Below are 9,055 nucleotides of genomic sequence, written 5' to 3' on the forward strand. Positions count from 1 at the left end.
AAGTAAGATAGCATTAAGATTTAAAAAGTGAAAAGCCACAGGGGTTGTTATTTTTGTTTTGTTTTATTTTTCTGACCTGAAAGAAACAGCTGGAGACAAAGAGCTCTTAAAGAAATCATGTACGAAAATATTTTGGCACCCACTTACCCTGGGCTCAAGCAGAGAAAGGGCAGAGAGGACTAGAGATGCTTAAGGAGAGTTTGGGGTGATAACTTTGAGGAGAGAACTGAGGGAGCAGCTGACCGGGTGCCAGTGCTGACTCACTCCCCATAATGCAGGCAGACCACTCCCCTCCAACTGGCATCAGACTGAGGGGAAGCAAAAGCCCCACCCACAGGAATTAATCCGCCCCACGCTTGGTGCTTAAGCCTGATGGCAGAGCACAGGTTAAATAGATTAAAAATGAAAGGAGACAGACAAAGGTAGTAAATCTCTGGTAGTCTCCAACAGGCTGCTTAGACCCAGACTGGTACACAACCTGATGCCATCAGGGGCAGATCGAGGAAGTGCAGATCAATCTAAGAAGCAGAAACAAACAAGAAGACTCAAAAGTGGGGAGACAGAGAAACAACCCCCTATAGAAAGGAAAGGAGGAATCTCAAGAAAGAGTGCTAAATGAAATAGAAGAAAGCAAACTATCAGACATGCAATTCAAAATATGGATTATAGGGAAGCTTAAAGAGCTCAGAGAGTTCAAAGAAAACTACAAAGAACTCCAAAGGAACTACAAGGAACTTACTAAGAATTACATCAGCATTAAAAAGGACATAAAAAGCTATCAATAAGAGCCAGGAGGAAATGAAAAATACAATTTCTGAATTGAAGAACACAGTAGAAAAAATTAAAAGCAGACTAGAGGAAGCAGAAGATCAGATCAGCAAGCCGGAGAACAACATAGGAAAAAAATCCCAGACACTGCAACAAAATGAAGAAAGACTGAAAAAGAATAAAGAGTGCTTAGGAGAGCTGCAGACAACATGAAACTTAATAATATCCATATTGTAGAAATACGAGAAGGAGAAGAAGAGGAGCAGGAAATAGAAAAACCTGTTTGAAAAAGTAATGACAGAAAACTTCCCTAACTTGATGAGAGAAAAACTCATACAAGTCCAGGAAGCACAGAGGGTCCCAATAAAGATGAATCCAAACAGGCCCACTTCAAGATACATCATAATTAAAATGGCAACAATGAAAGACAAAGAGAGAATCATAAAAGCAGAAGAGAGAAACAGCTAATAACATACAAGGGAGCTCCGATAAGGCTATCATCAGATTTCTCAATAGAAACACCAGAAGCCAGAAGAGAATGGCAAAAAATATTCCAAGCAATGAAAAATAAAGGCCTACAACCAAGAATACTCTACCCAGCAAAGATCTCATTCAAAATGGAAGGTGAAATAACAAGTTTCCCACACACACACAAAAAAAAAAAGGCTAAAAGAATACATCTCCACCAAACCAGCATTGCAAGAGATGCTAAAGGGTCTGCTTTAAGAAGATAAAGAAACAGAGAGAGACAGAGAGGAAAACAGGTACAAAGGGGAAAAATGACAATGAATAAGTACTTATCAATAATAACCTTAAATATAAATGGATTAAATGCACCAATCACAAGACATAGAGTAGCTGAATGGATTAGAAAGCATGAACCACATGTATGCTATCTATGAGAAACCCACCTCAGAACAAAAGACATACACAAACTGAATGTGAAGGGATGGAAAGAAATATTTCAAGCAAACAGATATGAAAAAAGGCTGGGGTAGCAATACCTTTATCAGACAAAACAGATTTCACAGCAAAGGCCATAAAAAGAGACAAAGGACATTTTATAATACTTAAGAGAAGAATCTATCAAGAAGATAGAATCTTGTAAACATATATGCACCCAACATAGGAGCACCCAAACATATAAGGAAAATCTTGAAGGACTTCAGGAAGGATATAGACAGCAACACACTCATATAGGGAACTTTAACCCTACATTGTCAACAAAGGGCAGATCTTCAAAGCAAAGAACCACCAAAGATATTAAGGCATTAAACAACACTCTAGATCAAATGGAATTAATTGATATATATATAAAACTTTTCACCCCAAAGAAGCAAAATATACATTCTTTTCAAGTGCACATGAAACATTTTCAAAGCTAGACCACATGGTAGGACACAAAACAAGCCTCAACAAATTCAAGAAAATTGAAATTATATCAAGCATCTTCTCAGATCATAATGCTTGAAACTGGAAATCAACCTCAAAAAAAAAAAAAAAAAACAAAACTCAAAAACATTCAAACTCATGGAGAATGAATAACATGCTATTAAATAGTGAATGGGTTAACAATGACATCAAGGAAGAAATCAAAAAAGTTTCTGGAAACAAATGATAATGAACACACAACAACTTCAAACCTATGGGATACAGCAAAAGAAGTCCTGAGAGTAAAGTTCATAGCAATATAGGCCTACCTAAAAAGGATAAAAGAATCTCTAATAAAAAAAAATCACCCTACAGCTACAAGAACTAGAGGAAAAACAACAAAAAAAGCCCAGAGTGAGTAGAAGGAAGGAAATTATCAAGATCAGAGCAGAATTAAATGACATAGAGACTAAACAAACAATTCAAAAGATCAATAAAACCAGGAGCTGGTTCTTTGAAAAGATAAACAAAATAAACAAGCCTTTAGCCAGGCTCATCAAGAAAAATAGAAGACCCAAATGAACAAAAACAGAAGTGAAAGAGGAGAAATCACAACTGATATCACAGAAATACAAAGAATTGTAAGAAATTACTATGAACAACTGTACAGCAAGAAATTTGACAATCTAGATGAAATGGACAAATTTCTGGAAACATATGATCGTCCAAAACGAATCAAGAAGAAGCAGGAAGCCTGAACAGAATGATAATAACTAGTGAAATTGAAAGAGTAATCAAAAAACTCCCGGCACACAAAAGCCCTGGACCGGATGACTTCATAAGTGAACTTTACAAAACATTTAGGAAAGAACTAACTCCTATCCTACTCAAACTATTCCAAAAAATCCAAAAGAGGGAAGACTGCCAAACTCATTTTATGAAACCAGTATTACTCTAATTCCAAAACCAGGTCAAGACACAAGAAAGAAAGAGAACTACAAGCCAATATCACTGATGAACAAAGATGCTAAAATCCTCAACAAAATATTGCCAAGCTGGATCCAGCAACACATTAGAAACATCATACACCACGATCAAGTGGGGTTCATCTCAAGGATGCAAGGATCGTTTAATATTCACAAATCAATAAATGTAATAAACCACATAAACAAAATGAAAGACAAAAATTACATGTTCAAATCAATAGATCCTAAAAAAGTATTTGATAAAGTACAACACCCATTTATGGTGAAAACACTCAGCAAAATGGGAGCAGAGAGAGCATACCTCAACATCATAAAGGCCATATAGGAGAAACCTGAAGCCAACATCATACTGAATGGGCAGATACTGAAAACATTCTCCCTAAAATCAGGAACAAGGATGTCCACTCTCTCCACTTCTATTCAATATAGTCTTGGGAGTTCTAGCCACAGCAATCAGACAAGAAAGAGAAATAAAAGGCATCCAAATTGGAAAAGAGGAGGTAAAATTCTCATTATTTGAGGATTACATGATAGTGTACACAGAAAACCCTATAGACTCCACAAAAAAACCTACTTGACCTAATAGGTGAATTTGGAAAAATAGCAGGGTACAAAGTCAATATTCAGAAATCGAAGGCATTTCTGTACACCAACAATAAAATATCAGAGACAGCCACTAGAAAAAAATTCCATTTACTATAGCAACAAGAAAAATAAAGTACCTAGGAATAAACTTAACCAAGGAAGTAAAAGACCTGTTCTTGAAAAACTACATAACACTGAAGAAAGAAATTAAGGAAGATACAAATAAATGAAAGCATATACCATGTTCATGGACGGGAAGAATCAACATCATTAAAAAGTCCATACTACCCAAAGCAATTTATAGATTCACTGCAATCTCTATTAAAATATCAACGACATATTTCACAGACCTAAAACAAATACTTCAAAAATGTATATGGAATCAAAAAAGAGTCTGAATAGCCACAACAATCTTCAAGAAGAAGAAAACAGTAGGAGGAATCACAATACTTGATATCAAATTATACTACAAGGCCACTGTAATCAAAACAATCTGGTACTGGCATAAGAACAGAGCTATAGATCAATGGAACAGAATAGAGAGCCCAGAAATAAACCCAGGTCTATATGGTCAACTGATATTTGACAAAGGGGGAAGGAACATAAAGTGGAGTGAAAAGAGCCTCTTCAACAAATGGTGCTGAGAGAACTGGACAGGGATGTGCAAAAAAATGAAACTAGACCACCAACTTACACCATACACCAGAATAAACTCGAGATGAATAAAAGACTTAATGTAAGCTATAGCAGCATAGAAGTCCTAGTGGAAAATATAGGCAGAAAATTTTCAGATATCCCACACAGCAGTATTTTCACCAATATGTCTCCTAGAGCAAGGGAAAGGAAGAAAAGAATAAACAAATGGAACTACATCAAACTAAAGAGTTTCTGCTCAGCAAAAGAAAACATCAGCAAGATGAAAAGGGAACCAACCAGATGGGGAAACATATTTGCCAATAATACCTCAGACAGGGGATTCGTCGGCAGCCGTCCGTCTCGAGAGACGATGGTGTAGCTTCTTAAGAGTCTATCTGCACCGCCGAGAATGGCTGTGCAGTCCGACTCGGGAGTGACACGGTATCTGTCTCCTCCCATGTTGAATCGACATCTTGCGATGACGCTGGAGTGTCCTCTCCAGTGAAGCTGAAGCTACAGAGCCTGGGCAGGGTGATATGGAGGGTCTGCTGTTGCCCATGCAGCAGACCCCCCCTCTCTTCGCAGCTGAAGGGTCCAAGGGAAAGACGGAGTCAATACAGCTTGGCTTCAGGTGCGCCGCAGGAGTTGCCGGTGTTGACTACAACGTCAAATCGCCTTAGGGACTCCGACTCCGGATTTTCTGTCGGGGTTTACTCCCTTAGCCTTTCCCCTGAAGAGGTATGCCGCAAGGCAGCGGAGGTTTTTTGGAGTCAGAGTTTTCCTTCTCTGATGTGCCCTGACTGGAAGATCGAACCAGCGACACTTAGCTCGCAGGCCGACGCTCAATCCACTGAGCCAAACCAGCCAGGGTAAGACAGGGGATTAATCTCCAAAATATATAAAGAACTTGTATGACTCAACACCAAGAAGATAGACAACCCAATTTAAAAAATGGGCAAAGGACCTGAACAACCCCTTCTCCAAAGAGTATATACAGAGGGTTCATAGGCATATGAAAGAATGCTCAAAATCATTAGCCATCAGAAATATCCAAATAAAAACCACAATGAGATACCACTTCACACTGGTCAGAATGGCCATCATCAACAAATCAACAAATCAACAAACAACAAGCGCTGATGAGGATGTGGAGAAAAGAGAACCCTAGTGCACTGTCGGTGGGAATGCAGACTGGTGCAGCCACTATGAAAAGCAGTATGAAATTTCCTCAAAAAACTAAAAATGGAACTGCCTTTTGAACCAGCAATTACATTGCTAGGATAATACCCAAAGAATCCTGAAACACCAATTCAAAAGAACCTATGTACCCCTATGTTCATAGTAGCACTATTTATAATAGCCAAGTGCTGGAAACAGCCAAAGTGCCCATCTCGAGATGAGTTGATCAAAAAACTCTGGTACATTTATACAGTGGAATACTATGCAGCAGAAAGAAAAAAGAAACTTCTACCACTTGCAATAACATAGGTGGAACTAGAGAGAATTATGCTTAGCAAAATAAGCCAGGCAACAAGAGACAAATACCATATGATATCACCTAATACAGAAAACTAGTGAACAACACAAACAAATGAGCAAAATTGAACCAGAGGCATGTAAACAAGGAACAGATTAACAGTGACAAGGGAGTAGATAGGTGTAAGAAAAGGGGGTAAGAAGGGGGAGGGTCTAGTCAAGGAACATGTTTAAATGACCCATGGGACATGGACAACAGGGTGGGGATTGACTGTGGGAGAAGGGGTGGGCAGGGTTGGGGTAAGCAATGGGGAAAACAATGGGACAACTGTAATAGAAAAACAAAAAAAAATTAGAAAATAAAAGCTATAGCAAAATATAAGCAAGAATTTTTATGCACTGTTATTAAAACAAAAGAAACTCTGAAAAAAAAATAATAAAAAGAAAAAAAGAGCAAGCCATAGACTGGGAGAAAGATTTTATAACACATATACCTGACAAAAGACTTGTATCCAAAAGATACATGAAAAAAAAATCTTACATATAAATAATATAGAAACAACCCAATTTTTAAAAAAAGATATGAACTAAAAACTTATATAGTAGGCCACTCCATAGTGGTAGGTAGCAGATTTAATATTTAAACATTTTTTAATTGTTCCACAGGCCCCGAGGCCCCACACATGTACCTCAGAGAGCATGTCTGGCAATTCTGTTCTTACTCCAATTTTCCTCTCACATACTTAGGGAATTTATGAGGCTTATCTCATGTGCTGAAAGACAAGTAGGTCTCTACACCCACTTCAGAATCTTAAAAGTTTGTACAGAGGCTTTAACTGGGTTCAGTTATGTATGCGTCCAGATGGTCTAAACAACTCTCTCAAGGTTGTGTCTTTGAACAGGCTGCAGCTGTAAGAACAGAGAGTAGAGCATACATTCCAAGGACAGGGGAAGGGGTGAGGAACCACCAATGACCCAGGTCCAGATCATTTGTCAAAGGTTGTCACATTCTTCTGATGACCTCCTCCAAAATAGACACCTTACCAAAGAAGACATATGAATAGCCAATGAACATGTGAAAAGGTGCTTAACAATGAGATACCACTACTCCTCCCATTAGAATAGTAAAAATAAATGTCAGATAGGATATGAAACAGAACTTGAATACATTGCTGGAAAGAGTGTAAAATGCAAATACCATTTTGAAAAACTGCTTAGTGGCTTCTTAAAAAGTTAAACATACACCTACTACTTTTTCAAGTTTTCCTATAATGGGATGAGAGAAATGTCTTCTATAGAGAAGAAAATAGGATAAAGAAGCTTTTTATCTTAAAATGGGCAATAGTATAGCCAATGTATATGCTGGTGGGAATGATCCAGTAGGTAGGGAAAACCAGATGATACAGAAAAGGGAAAAACTCTTGGAGCAAGGTGCTAGAGAGGGCAAAGGAAGATGGCATCCAAAGTAACAGGAAGGAAAGGCAGAGTGTACCCAGGGGGACACAATCATTGTGTAGATGTGCTGATGGGAAATACACAGGTTCTCTTTGATGGTTGAAAGTGAGAACAAGAGAAAAGGTATAGGAAGTTTCAAATGTTAAAGAGTATTCTAAGAGAAATTACTGACTTTAGCCCTGGCAGGTGTGGTTCAGCGAATTGAGCGCCAGCCTGCAAACCAAAAGGTTACCAGTTTGATTTCAGGTCAGGGCACATGCCTAGGTTGTGGGCCAGGTCCCCAGCTGGTGACATGATAGAGGTAACCAGTCAATGTATCTCTCACACATCATGTTTCTCTTCCTCTCTTTCTCCCCCCCTTCCCATTTCTCTAAAAATAATAAATAAAATCTTTGAAAATAAAAATGTCCAAACTTTTTGAACCAGCAATGTGACTTCAAGAAAACTATTTTAGAAAATATAGGGATGCGTGCAATGATATATGTACAAAGATATTACTGCACCCTATATATAATAGAAAATAATTTAAACCAATCATCCAAAAATTATAAACTGGCTAGAAAAATAATAGAACCATAAAATGAATCACTAACTACTACTACTAACTACTTTTAGAACTCATGTTTTAAAAAATACTTATGATAAGGAAAAATGTTCATAATACATTGCTAAGTAATAGCTGGTTATAATATAGCATTATTTTACCCTATATAATATATCCTATTATATATTTTATATATATATAATACAAACGCATACAGACACATATTCACCAAAACATGAGAAGGATATGGAAGGATACTGATTAAACTATTGAGTCCTTCTGTTCACCACCCCTCATTGCTGACAAAAACCATCAATGAATGCTAAAACTAATGGGCAAAAGTTAAAAACAAAACAAAATGAGATTTACATAGTCTCAAAGATATTTCATACAAAAGGAAAGATAGCAACTTGACAGTAGAGAACTCCAGCAGATATTACCAAAATCAAGCAATCAAGGTTAACAAAGCTAGTAATAAGACATATTGAGGTCATGAACCCTTGGATATGATGCACTGAAAAAAGCACATTTCTGTGGAATTCATGCCAACAGTACATACTTCACTCAAATCATGTAGGGACAGCAACAAGCTCAAATCATTATATTCTATAAAATAACTAGTCAGTATTCATCAAAAGTGTCAAGGTCATGAAAGACTGGAGAACTGTCACAGATTGGAAGAAATTAAAAAGACATGATGATTAAAATCACTGTTAAATCCTAGAATGGATTCTGAAACAGAAAAAGAACATTGGTGGAAACTAAACTAATTATTTAAAATTCAAATGAAGTCTGTAGTTTAGTCAGTAGTACCGTCCCAATGTCAGTGCCCTGGTTTTGATCATTGTACTAAGGTATGTAAAATGTTAACATTAACACCCTGACCAGCATAGCTCAGTTGGTTGGGTGCCATTTCGCAAAGCAGATCGCCAGTTTGATTCCCAATCAGCGCACATGCCTGGGTTGCTAGTTCTCTCCCCAGTAACTAGAGGCAACAGATCAATGTTTCTCTCTCACATCAATATTTCTCTCTCACATTGATATTTTTCTCCCTCTCTTTCTCCCTCCCTTCCCCCTCTCTAAAAATAAATAAATAAAACCTTTTTCAAAAATATTAACATTAAGGGAAACTGGATGAAGAATATACAGGAATTCTTTGTACTGTTGTATTAGTCTTCTATTGCTGCATAAATTACCACAAATTTCACAGCTTTTTTATTATCTGTATTAACTG

The sequence above is a fragment of the Furipterus horrens genome, unplaced genomic scaffold, assembly GCF_987537825.1.
Source record: "Furipterus horrens unplaced genomic scaffold, mFurHor1.1.pri manual_scaffold_13, whole genome shotgun sequence".
NCBI classification, from domain to species: Eukaryota; Metazoa; Chordata; class Mammalia; order Chiroptera; family Furipteridae; genus Furipterus; species Furipterus horrens.